This window comes from Peromyscus eremicus, chromosome 2 (genome assembly GCF_949786415.1).
Source record: "Peromyscus eremicus chromosome 2, PerEre_H2_v1, whole genome shotgun sequence".
Classification (NCBI taxonomy): Eukaryota; Metazoa; Chordata; class Mammalia; order Rodentia; family Cricetidae; genus Peromyscus; species Peromyscus eremicus.
In genome coordinates this window covers 2,124,197-2,136,372 of record NC_081417.1, presented here as the reverse complement: position 1 = coordinate 2,136,372, position 12,176 = coordinate 2,124,197, and the positions used below count along the sequence as shown (strand labels likewise).

General features: G+C 35.0%; 1 protein-coding gene across 1 annotated transcript in view; it reads right to left on the bottom strand.

Annotated features, from left to right (window-relative positions):
• Positions 1 to 12,176, bottom strand: part of Sntg1 (syntrophin gamma 1) — a 507,378-nt gene that overhangs the window by 241,567 nt on the left and 253,635 nt on the right. The gene's annotated exons all lie outside the window — the stretch shown is intronic.

Sequence of the window (12,176 nt, the reverse complement as noted above, 5' to 3'; positions counted from 1 at the left end):
TAAGCCAGAACTGCATCTGAATCCCAGAAGACTGTCGGGCCAAATCAGAGGCCATGCACATTCACAGCCAGAATATCAGACCCAAATGTGGGGAAGAACTCCCTGGTAGATCAGAGGCCATCTAAGCCATCAGACATCTAGCTTAACAACAGGCTGAGGAATCCAATAAACAAGAGAGGAAACAGAAACAAAGAAAGAAAACACTCATCCAACAAAGAATAATTTTGAAAAATTGGCAAACAATAATCATTCCAAATTCAGATGTCTAAACATATGTAAAAGAACACAAACAACAATACCCAACGCAATATGTCACAACCAGAACACAGCTATCTCAGTACAACAAACCCTGAATATTCCAACAGTTGAACTAAAAGAAAATAATCATAAAACCAAATTTATGATGATGATAGAGGTCCTCAAAGAAGAGAAGTAAAACTTCCTTAAATCATCCTAGGAAAAGACAGCCACAAAATTGGAAGAAGTCAGCAAATCCCTTAAAGAATGACAAGAAAGCCAAGAAAAATCATACAAGCATACAAACACCTGAAGAAAATTATTCAAGACATGAAAATCTAAATAAAAGCAATAAAGGAAAGACAAATTGAGGGAATTCAGGAAATAGACTATCTGGAGAAGTGAACAGGAACTATAAATACAAACATCACCAAAGAATTCAAGAAATGGAGGAGAGACTCTAAGGTGTTGAAAATACAATAAAAGAAATAGATTCATTTATCAAAAAAATGTAATATCTAAAGGACTTCTAACACAAAACATCCAGGAAATCTGGCACACATGAAATAAAACAAACCTGAGAAAAATTTAAAAAAAAAAGAGTGCACACTAAAAAACCCAGAAAATATATTTAACAAAGCCATAGAAGGAAATTCCCCTAAGCAAACATGCCTATAAAGGTAGAAGAAGCTTACAGAACAGCAAATAGTTTGATCAGAAGAGAAAGCCCCCATATCACATAAAAATCAAAACACAAAAATACAGAAAAAAGAAAGAATATTACAAGCTGCAAGGGAAAAAGGTTAAGTAACATCTAAAGGCAGACCTATAAGAGTTACAACTAACTTGTCAGCAGAGTCCATAAAAGCCAAAATGGCCTGGATGGACGTGCTGAAGACTCTAAGAGACCATGGATGCTAGCCCAGACTACTATAGCCAGAAAACCTTAGAAGACATTTCATGACAAAATATAATTTAAACAATGTCTAACCAAAAATCCATCGCTAGATTTCTAGCTACTAAAAATATAGTTCCAATCTATGGTAATTAAATACACTCATGAAAACACAGGCAATAGTCTCACATCAGAAATCCGAAGAAGGGAAACATGCATGCACACACACATACATACATACATACATACACACAAACACATACACACACACACACACACACACACACACACACACACACTACGACCACAACCAACAACATAATAACAGGAATAAACAATCCATGGTCATTAATAAGTCTCAATATCAGTAGACTTGGTTGACCAATAAAAAGCAACAATCCAGCAGAATGGAAATGAAAACAGGATCTACCCTTCTGCTGCATACAAGAAACATACCTCAATATTAAAGACAGACATTACCTCAGAGCAAAGGGTTGGAAAAAGATTTTCTAATCAAATGGACCTAACAAGCAAGTGGGTTTAACTATCCTAATATCTAACAAAATAGACTTTAAACAAAAATTAATCAGAAGAGACAAAGAAGGATATTTCATACTCATTAAAGGAAAATCTAACAGTATGAGGTCTCAATTCTGAATATCTATTCCCAAAGTGCCAGGGCATTCAGATTTGTAAAAGGAACATTATTAAAGCTTAAACCACACATGGAATTTCACACATTAATAGTAGAAGGCTTCACCACCCCAGTCTCATCAATGTACAGGTTTTTCAGATAGAAACTAAACAGAAATAATGGTACTAACACACACCAAAAAGGAAAATTTAAAGGAAATTGATAAATTTATGGACATATACAATCTACCAATGTTAAATCAAGATGGGAAAATATTTTAAATAGATGCATAACACTAATGGGATATAGTCAGCAATTTAAAATGTCATAATTAAATAAGCCAGTGTCAGATCAATTCAGCTCAGAATTCTTCAAACAACTAATATCAATACTCCAAAAATCATTCCATAAAAACGTAAGAACATATTTCACAATTCTTTTTACAAAACCAGTATTACCCTGATACCAAAATCAGAAAAACCTAAAAATAAAAGATAATTGTAGACCAAGAAACCTAATAATCCTGGATGTAAGAATTCCCAACAAAGTACTTGCAAATTGAATTCAAGAACACATCAAAAAGTAGTATCCATTATGATCAACTTGGACTCATCCCAGAGCTGCTGGAGGGTTCAATATACATAACTTAACAAATGTAAAGCTCCACATAGATTCTCAAGCAAAGAAACCACATGATCATCTCATTAAACGTAAAAAAAAACCAGGTGGTGGTGGTGCACGCCTTTAATCCCAGCACTTGGGAAGCAGAGGCAGGTGGATCTCTGTAAGTTCAAGGCCAGCCTGGGCTACAAAGTGGGTTCCAGGAAAGGTGCAAAGCTACACAGAGAAACCCTGTCTTGAAAAACAAACAAACAAAAACAAAACAAAACAAAACAAAACAAAAACCCATGTAGAAAAGATTTTTCACAAAATTTCATATCCATCATGATAAAATTCCTGGAGAGACAGGAATACAAGAGATAAGTCTCAACATAATAAAGACAATTTACAATGAACACAGGCAATATTATTCTAAACAGAAAAACTCAACGTATTTTTTTGGCAAAATCAGGAAAAAAAATCAGGATATCCATGTGGTGATATTTTATTTTTGCACCCCAATAAAGCTTATCTGAGAATCAGATGAAAAAGCCAGCCACTATATTAAAAAATAGAGGTCTGGCAGTGGTAGCACACAACCTAAATCTTAGGATTTTGGAGGCAGATATTATTCTGGAACTCTGAGTTCAAGACCACACTGGGAACAGAGCCAGGTGTGGTGGCACACACCTTTAATTTCAGTTCTAGTTAACCACAGAGGTCTGTACAGACAGGCAGGAAGTGATAGAGCTGGGCAGAAAGAGGAAGTGTTGTAGCTGGGTAGAGAGAGGAAGTAAGATGTAGGACACAGAAAGGAATACAGGCATGAATATAAAGGAAGTAGCTCTCCATTTGGGTTAGGATTTCCTAGTGGTAAGAACATGGCTGGCTTCTTTCTGATTCTTTAATCTCTCAGTTTTTCACTCAAATATCTGGCTGTGGGTTTTTTTTTTTTATTACTGAGAACATTTAGCAATTCATCTTACATCTGGTGACTCAAAGTTTGTGGCACAAATTCATGAAAAATCTCTTTGCCTGGGCTCAGGCCTGAGCTGTACATGGCCAGACTGCCTACTTCATGTGGGCTGGAGTCTTTTTGGCTTCTTTTCTCCTTGTGGGTTGTGGGCTCTCTCTGGATCCCCATCTCTGACTGCTGCCACACTAGATAGCTGCCTTGAAACTTCCTTGGGCTTTTACTGTTCTCCTCAGTCAGCAGACTTGATGAGTCAATTAAGCTATCTTAATGGGAGAAATTAGTTAAAAAAGAAATATTTCCTACATTAAAAAATGGGAAACATTTTTACAGTGGAGGAAATTTTGTCTTTGTTTGATAAAACATTAGGCAGTCTGAAAATGGAACAATTAAATAAGATAAAAATTAATGTTGATGGGATTTATATAACATCAATCATGAATATGATTTGTTTGGTCATTTTTGTTTTATCATTAAAAAGGTTGATAAATTTGAGTGACAAAGTAAAAGTTTTAGACAAACCTGTTAAAACAGATCATAGAGATATTCAGACCCAGACAGAAGAATTTAAAGCTGAACCTATCTGAGCATTGAATTATACAGTTACAAAGAAACAGCCCAAGATTTTCAAACAACCAACATTAATCTATTCAATAACCTTACAAGAACTGCCAGATGCTCAAGGCTGTGTATGAGCTAACTGGACTCTAGAGGAAATGTTACATTTGAGGAGATTTAAGGAAGCTATATTCTCATATGGCATGCATTCTCCATTTGTAAAGCAGATATTAAACTTGTGTTCAACTTGTAATAGAATTATCCCTCAGGACTGCAAAGATTTGATTACATCTGTCCTAGAGTCTGGTCCATATTTACAATGGAAAACCTAGTGGAAAGATGAGGCTAAGACTATAGAACAATGATGTAGGGCTAGAGGTATGGAAATTTCCCAAAATCAACTTCTTGGAGAAGGTGATTATGCTAATGAACAAAGACAATATTTATATGGTGGCCACATCCTATTTTTATGGTGAATGGCAGCCCTGAATGCCTGGGAGTGAATTGAAGAAATAGAAAAAAAATGAGTCATTTACAAAAATTATAGAGGACCCAAAAGAAGCCTTCATGGGTTTCTTACAGAGGCTGTCTTATCAGTAAAATGATAGGAAATTCAGAAGCCAGGTGTGGGGCCCTGGCCTCCTCCGATATTGAGTAAGCTGTCCTACCTTGACCAGATGTCCTCCCTATGCTAATTCCCTGCTGGTTTCCACCCTCCTGAATGTGTAAGGGAAGTTCCTTGTTTGTGTATCTTGTACATTGGGCGTTAACAGCTTAGATGCAAGATTGTAAACATCAGTAGCAAACTTCTGCCTTCTGGGCTTCTCCCATTGTGCTGTAAGCCTGTATTTAAGGTTTCCTCCCTCTTTCAATAAACGGCATTTGGCATTCTGCTGAGGTAAGTGACCCAATGTTTTTTGTCTCTGTTTTTCGATCCACAGCCCCTCGCTCGGACATGGTGAACGGGTGGTGGTAGTGCAGGCATTATCGCTACAGCCAGGCAGATAATAAGTGAATCTCTGGCTTTTGAAAATGCTAATGCAGCATGTAAAAGGGTAATTAGGCCATTAAATGCAAGATCAGAACCCATGGAGGAATGGATCTGAGATACAATTAATATTGAATCCCATGGCCATGATGATATTTGCATAGGAGAAGTGATTTCCAGAGGTTTGAAGAAAAAAAAATGTCAGATGTTTTAATCATGGTAAACAAAGTAACCTAAAAAGGGACTGCAAATGGGGCATTCCAGAAACAATGTTTCTTCAAGGAACAATGCCAACAGAATGCCCCTCCCTTCTGGATTATGCAGAACATTTGACTAACAAATGTAGCTAAACAAGGGACAGACAAAGTAATCCTTTGCCTTTGCCATTGGGAAACTCCCTGAGGGGCCTCTCACAGGCCTCTGTGGCAAATTCAGTTCAGTCCTTTCTTGCCATCATAGAAGAAAACCCTTCCCATAGCTATTAAATAACCAAATGCCCATTGTGAAAAACTAGACTGCTTTTGGTGATAGAACATCTATAGCAGAGAGAAAAACTTTCAGGAGAAACAGTAAAGCAAATTTTTGGGCAAATTTCTGTAAATGAAAAAGATCAAAAATAAATATGAATAAATGACATTCTCATTGAAGGTCTTATAGACACAGATACATACATAACAGTAATTGCACCATAATCTTGGAATCCAAATTGGCCTCTTGAAGAGGTAAATGTTCAGTTGTCAGCAGCTGGAACATTATCTCAAGTGAAACAGAGTACAAAATGGAGAGTTCTCCCACAGGAGATGTTAAATAGCCCAACCCTATGCCAATATTTTATATGACAGTTGTTGGAATATGTAATATGTAAACAATTTTCTAAATCTAAAATTAATCAGTATATGGGTGATATTTTACCAACTGATTCAAATGCAGATACTTTAGAAAGAATGTTGGAAGAAGTAAAGAAAAATTTGACTTGTTGAGAATTACAAATTGCTCCAGAAAACATACAAAGAGGAGATTCTATTAATTGTTCAGGATATAAAATATGTCTACAAAATATTAGATCCCAAAAGGTGCAAATTAGGAGAGATCGATTATAAACTCTTAATGACTTTCAAAGATTATTAGAAGATATTCCCTATGTATGGACTGCTGTTGGGGTAAAAAATGATGAAATGAGATATTATATTGGAATGGATATTTCTACCAAATAAACAGAGTAAAAAAATTAAAAACCTATAGGGAAAAAATCCAAGTTGATTTTAAAAGGAAAACAGAGACTTCATTAATTAGCATTAATAGACTCAGCAGAAATTGACAAGGTATGGTTAGAAAGTGAACCTTGGCAGAGAGATTGCAGTAATTTTTTTAGGAGAGATTAACAATTGATATCTCAAAAGCGTCAGAATTCAACTTATAAAAGTAGTTAACTGGAATCTGCTTCATATTGTATGGGAAACACCAAGATCTGGAGTCCCTACATTTCATACAGACACAAACAAAGAAGGCCAGGCAGGTTACAAATCTAAGTAAAGTGATTCAAAATCTTTATATTTCTGTTCAAAAATTGGAATTATATGCTCTTCTGATGGTATTAATGGATTTTTCCTAACCTGCTCTATTAACTTAAAATTTTCTCAATGCTAATGAGAAAGGAACAGCTGCAGAGAGACAAAAACTACAGAATTAAATCAGCCTATATACTTTAAGGATATACTGACTTCAGAATGGAAACCAGGATATGTATTATGTTGTGGATGAAGTTTGCTTTTGTTTCTACAGGAGAATAAAAGCTATGGATAACCTCGCAATTGATAAAGGTTCAATTTGTGCAAGAGACCTCTTAATTAGAAGAAGTGATAATCAACCAGCATGACCATTCAATTTAAACTAACTTATAACTCTAACAAATGTTTTTCATGTAATCAGATATAACTTGCCAAAAGGGAGCCTCCTCAAAGTTAGGGTAGGGGAAGGGTTTTTGTTCTTGTCTTTCAAGAGAATGAAGCCTAAGGAATCTGAAGAACACCGAACAAATGAGATATCTGAAGAAAAAGAACAAATCACCCAAAATAATGTCCCAAGAAAAAGATTAAATGGCCTATTAGTATATAACATATAAAATTTCATAAGTCTTCCTAAATGTTTGTTTCTGCTATTCTCAACAGACACTTCGCACAAATGGTCTTCTTATAGCCCCAGTTCAATAAAAAATTAAAGCTGGCTTTGTAGTTGAAGGATGGTTCTCTCCTTCTCTAAACTCAAGCATGCTTGTTAAAAGAAAATGCAAAATCTCTGTAAAAACCATTTGATGTGGGACATAAAAAAATTAAGGAATTATTCTATTGCACTAATCTCATAATTCCTTGATTTTATTTTGATTCTTCAAAACTTTTCTTAAGGTATGAATTTCATATCAAAATTTATAAGATTAATGTATATACATGTATACATTTGAACTTATACTATATTATATATTATATATATTTATATATATTAAACTTTTATCATATTAATGGTCATGTAGAGTACTAACTAATTCTAGAAAAAAGGCTTCATCTAGCAGCCTGTACATGTTTTCATGTTTGAGTCTCTTTCAGTTTTCTGTAGTGAATCATGTCTGTGCCTAATAGCGACTTTGAAGTCTCCAAAAAGATGATGGGGCCCCACAATGATGATAATACAACTAAGCTGACAAACACCACCCAAAGATCAACTTTAGACTGCAAACTGTAGCATGAATCTTAAAGGGTCTTATTAATAAAAATAAACCTGGAGCCAAGTACCGGGGTCAATGCTGGAAGATCAGAGAAGCAGAACAAGCCACAGCCACCTCACCTTTCCAATTCCTCAGCTGATCCTTTTTCCTCAGACTGGAAGCTTTTGATGCCTCATTCAAATGAATCTCAGCTGAACTGCTGCTCAAAAGCCTAAAAGCTTAACCAACTCTAGTTCCTGGTCCTTATGCCCTATATACCTTTCTGGGATTAAAAGCATGAGTCACCATGCCTGGCTGTTTCCAGTGTGGCTTTGAATTCACAGAGATCCAGATGGCTCTCTTCCTCTGGAATGCTAGGATTAAAGCCTTGTGTTACCACTGCCTAACCTCTATGTTTAATCTTATGGCTGTTCTCTTCTCTGACCCCCAGATAAGTTTATTGGGATGCACAATATGTCAACCACAGCAAACTGCTCAGGTCAGTTTTGAAATAGCTAGCTGAGATTATAACAGCCTCACAAACTACTCAAGCTAGGACTTGAGATAAGTTCTGCATTTTTTTCCTTTATGTAGAGAATGGACAACAAATGATGCAGCTACCTCCATCAGGACATGACAATTAACCAATTTTTTTTTCAGGATCCCCTAAAGATTATTTTGCCCCCCAGAAAGCAGGAACTAATTTTAAGAACATGACACCCACATTTCCAAGAAGTGAGGTGGGTGGTTTTTGGTCATTCAATGGGTTATGGATAATTGTCACTGCTTAGGATGATTGGTTATAATTTTTTAATTGTAAATCGTCAAGAAAAAAGTGAAACAAAGGGAATTAGCTTCAGAGTTCTTGTTTGAAAAAAAAATAGAGTATATAGATAAGAGGTAGATTATTGAATCTACTCTGAAAAGAAAATAAGGGAGAATATGGATTTGATAAAATAAAAGGTAGATTATTGAAGCTACTTTAAAAAGATGACTATTAATTATAAATATATTGGATTAGATATTTTTGTATTGTATATAAATCATGTATATTGTTAAAAATTTGAGATTGATTTAGATAGATATAAGATAAAAAGGTAGATTATTGAATTTACTTTTAGAAGGCAACTGCTAGTTTTAAATATTTTACATTGGATTGGATTTTTATATATTGTATACAAATTTTGTATAGTGATACAAATATGAGATTGATTTTGTTAGAAAATACTGTACATATATTTCTAATCATGTTCAACGTATTGTACCTATACAGTCCATTTAACAATGTAATGTAAATTGCTAGTCCTTGAAAGTTATTATTACCAACTAATTAGGATATAAAGAAATGCAGGATAGTAGTTAGTCATTACAATCAAACTTGTAGTCATATTAAGTATATTTTCAAAGTCAAGCAGAAATATATTTTAGATAGACAGGTCATCTTCAAACACTTCAGAGATCTGCAGAATATGGCATTTAAGATGTTTTAGTAACATAGATTTTTTTCTTCTTTTTATGACTATGAGACATATCTGCTTCTTGCAGCACGAAACTATTTGAGAGGAGATGATGGGCATGAAGAAACTCCATATGGAGTTTACTTTCATTGTGGCAAAAGTTAGCCATTGGGCAAGAACAGGCCCTTGCCTCAACTGCTGACAGTATGCTGTCCAAATGAATGAATAGGACATAAATAAAAGGAATTCTGATGATTGCTAAGACAAGGTAGGAAAGCTCTTTAGGAAATCTTGCATCACAGATGAGTCTTTCAGATATGCTAGGCCTCTAGACCAAGCATGGATGCCCCAGCTTTGCAGAGAAACCCCAGGTAACTCTCCAGGTGTCCATCTGTTTCTGTAATAACTCATATTTTTTGGAAGTTGTTTGTTTGCACTTCCTGTTTAACTAGGCAATATTATTTCCTTCTTGGGTCTCTGAGGGAGTTGAAGATAGTTATAATTTTTCTTGTCAACAATTTCAGAAAAGAAACTCACTAAAGAGGTGTAAAATGTGTAAATTTGAGAGATATCAAAAGTAGTTTTTGGTTGGTAATACAAGTTAGGATAGAAAGTGAATTACATTTTGGACTCACCAAAATAGGATAGATAACGGAATACATTTCCTGGATTTGTCAAATGCAAAGGGACTAGACATTGTTGATATATTGATTGCCTGTATATATTTCATATTGTACTTATTGTATGTAGTTTTTCTTAGTTATAACATTTTTATTTTAGACAAAAAATGGGAAATGTGGTGATATTTTATTTGTGCACCCAATAAAGACTATCTAGGCATCAGAGGAAAAAGTCAGCCACTGTATTAAACATAGAGGTCAGGCAGTGGTAGCACACACTCTTACTCCTAGCATCTAGGAGGCAGAGATTCATTTGGATCTATGTGAGTTCAAGGCTACATTGGGAAAAGAGCCAGGGAGGGTGGCATGAATCTTTAATCTCAGTGCCAGTTAGCCATAGAGGTCTGGAATTCTATACAGACAGACAAGAGTAATAGATCTGGGTGGAAAGAAGAAAGTGATGTAGCTGGATGGAAAGAGGAAGTAAGATGGAAGGGCAGAGAAAGGTATATAGGTGTGAGTATATAGGAAGTATCTCTCTATTTGCCTGAGAATTTCCTAGCAGTAAGAATGTGGCTGGCTTCTTTCTGCTTTTCTGGTCTCTCAGTTTTCACCTCAATATCTGGCTCCAGGTTTTTTTTTTGTGTGTGTGTGTGTGTGTATTAGTAAGACCATTTTGCAATTTATCTTACAAATCTACCCTTTTTTTCTTTCTGTTCAACATAGTGTGTGAAAACTTAGGTAAAATAATTACACAAATGAAGGAGATCAAGGAGATACAAACAGAAATGAAGAAGTAACATATCATTACTTGAACACAATATGAATTTATACATGGAAGACCCTAAATACTCCACCATTAAACTTCTAAAGCTGCTAAGTGCATTTAGCAAACTAAAGGGATAAAAATATCAAAAGCTATTCTATATACAAAGAACAAATATACCAAGAAAGAAATAGGAAACAGTATAATTTAGAAATAACCTCAAATAAAAATGACATTTATTGGGATAAAACAAAGTGAAAGACATGTCTTTCATAAAAATTTTTAATATTGATAAAAAAAGATGAAGAAGATATGAAAAGCTGGAAAACTGTCTATTCTAAAGTATTCATAGGATTAATATTTTGAAAATAATCATTTCACCAAAAGCAAACTTAAAATTCAATGCAATTTCTTAAAAATTCTCATTCAGTTTTTACATAATTTAAAATATTAATAAAAATTTATATGGAAACACCAAAGACCCAGGAAAGCTCAAATTATCCTGAATATTTAAATAACTACTTTAGGTATCCCCATTCCAGATTTTAAGTAATAATACAGATTTATAATGAAAACTGAATGGTATTTCTGTAAAAACAGACATGTTGATCAATGCAACATAATTAAAGACAGAGATGTAATTTTGCATGATTTGAGATACTGTGGCCAAAAATGCACACTAGAGAAAAGACAGCATCCTCAAGATATGATGCTGGTCAGAATGCAAGTGAATCCATATCCCTTACCCTGAACACACACACGCACACACACACACACACACACACACACACACACACACACACACACACACAGAGAGAGAGAGAGAGAGAGAGAGAGAGAGAGAGAGAGAGAGAGAGAGAGAGAGAGAGAATTCTTATGAGTGGAAATAGCAGATTCTTAATTAATTGTGGTTATACCCAAAAATTAGTACATCTCTCAATCCTCATCACAGAAGCTTTTTGCAATAGATAATAACTAACACTGAAGCCCACAACTGGTCACTATACAGAAATTATAAGACATCAGAATGCTCACTCTTTTTTTTTGTTTGTTTGTTTTTGTGACAGGGCTTGTTTGGGTTGTTTTGGTGCCTGTCCTGGGTCTCTCTCTGTAGACCAAGCTGACCTCGACTGACATAGATCTGCCTGGCTCTGCTTCCTGTGTGCTGGGATTAAAGTTGTGCATCACCACTACCCAGCATCAAAATACTCACTCTTAAATACAATTTCTACATCAAATTCTCTTCAAGATTTCTGGATATATGCAGAAGAGGAGGGATAAAGACTGTAAGAGCCACAGGTGGAAGATAATTTCAAAAAAAGTTATAATATTCAAACTCAACATTGCAAAGTCACACATGACTTCCTGAACTTGTCACAACATGCACAAAACATGCACAAGTCCAAGCCAGAAAATTTCTCAGCATATTAATGACATCTCTGTAAAATGAGATACAATACATAATGTGTGTAAAGATGCTGATCATCACTAATGATTAGGGAAGTTAAAACCAATACTATAATATCACTGTATAACCATTAAAAAACAACAAAAACATTGAAGATGATTCAAAGACTTAGGAAATGTTGATGATGATGGTGAGCATGTGAAATAGCAGTGTCCCTGTGGAAGCTTCAGTAGTTAGTATTCAAAATGTAACACACAGAACACATAACCAGAAATCCCACTTCTGTATGCACATCCCCAATAATAGAAAGCATGCTCTCAAAGTGATGCTTTCATAAGTACA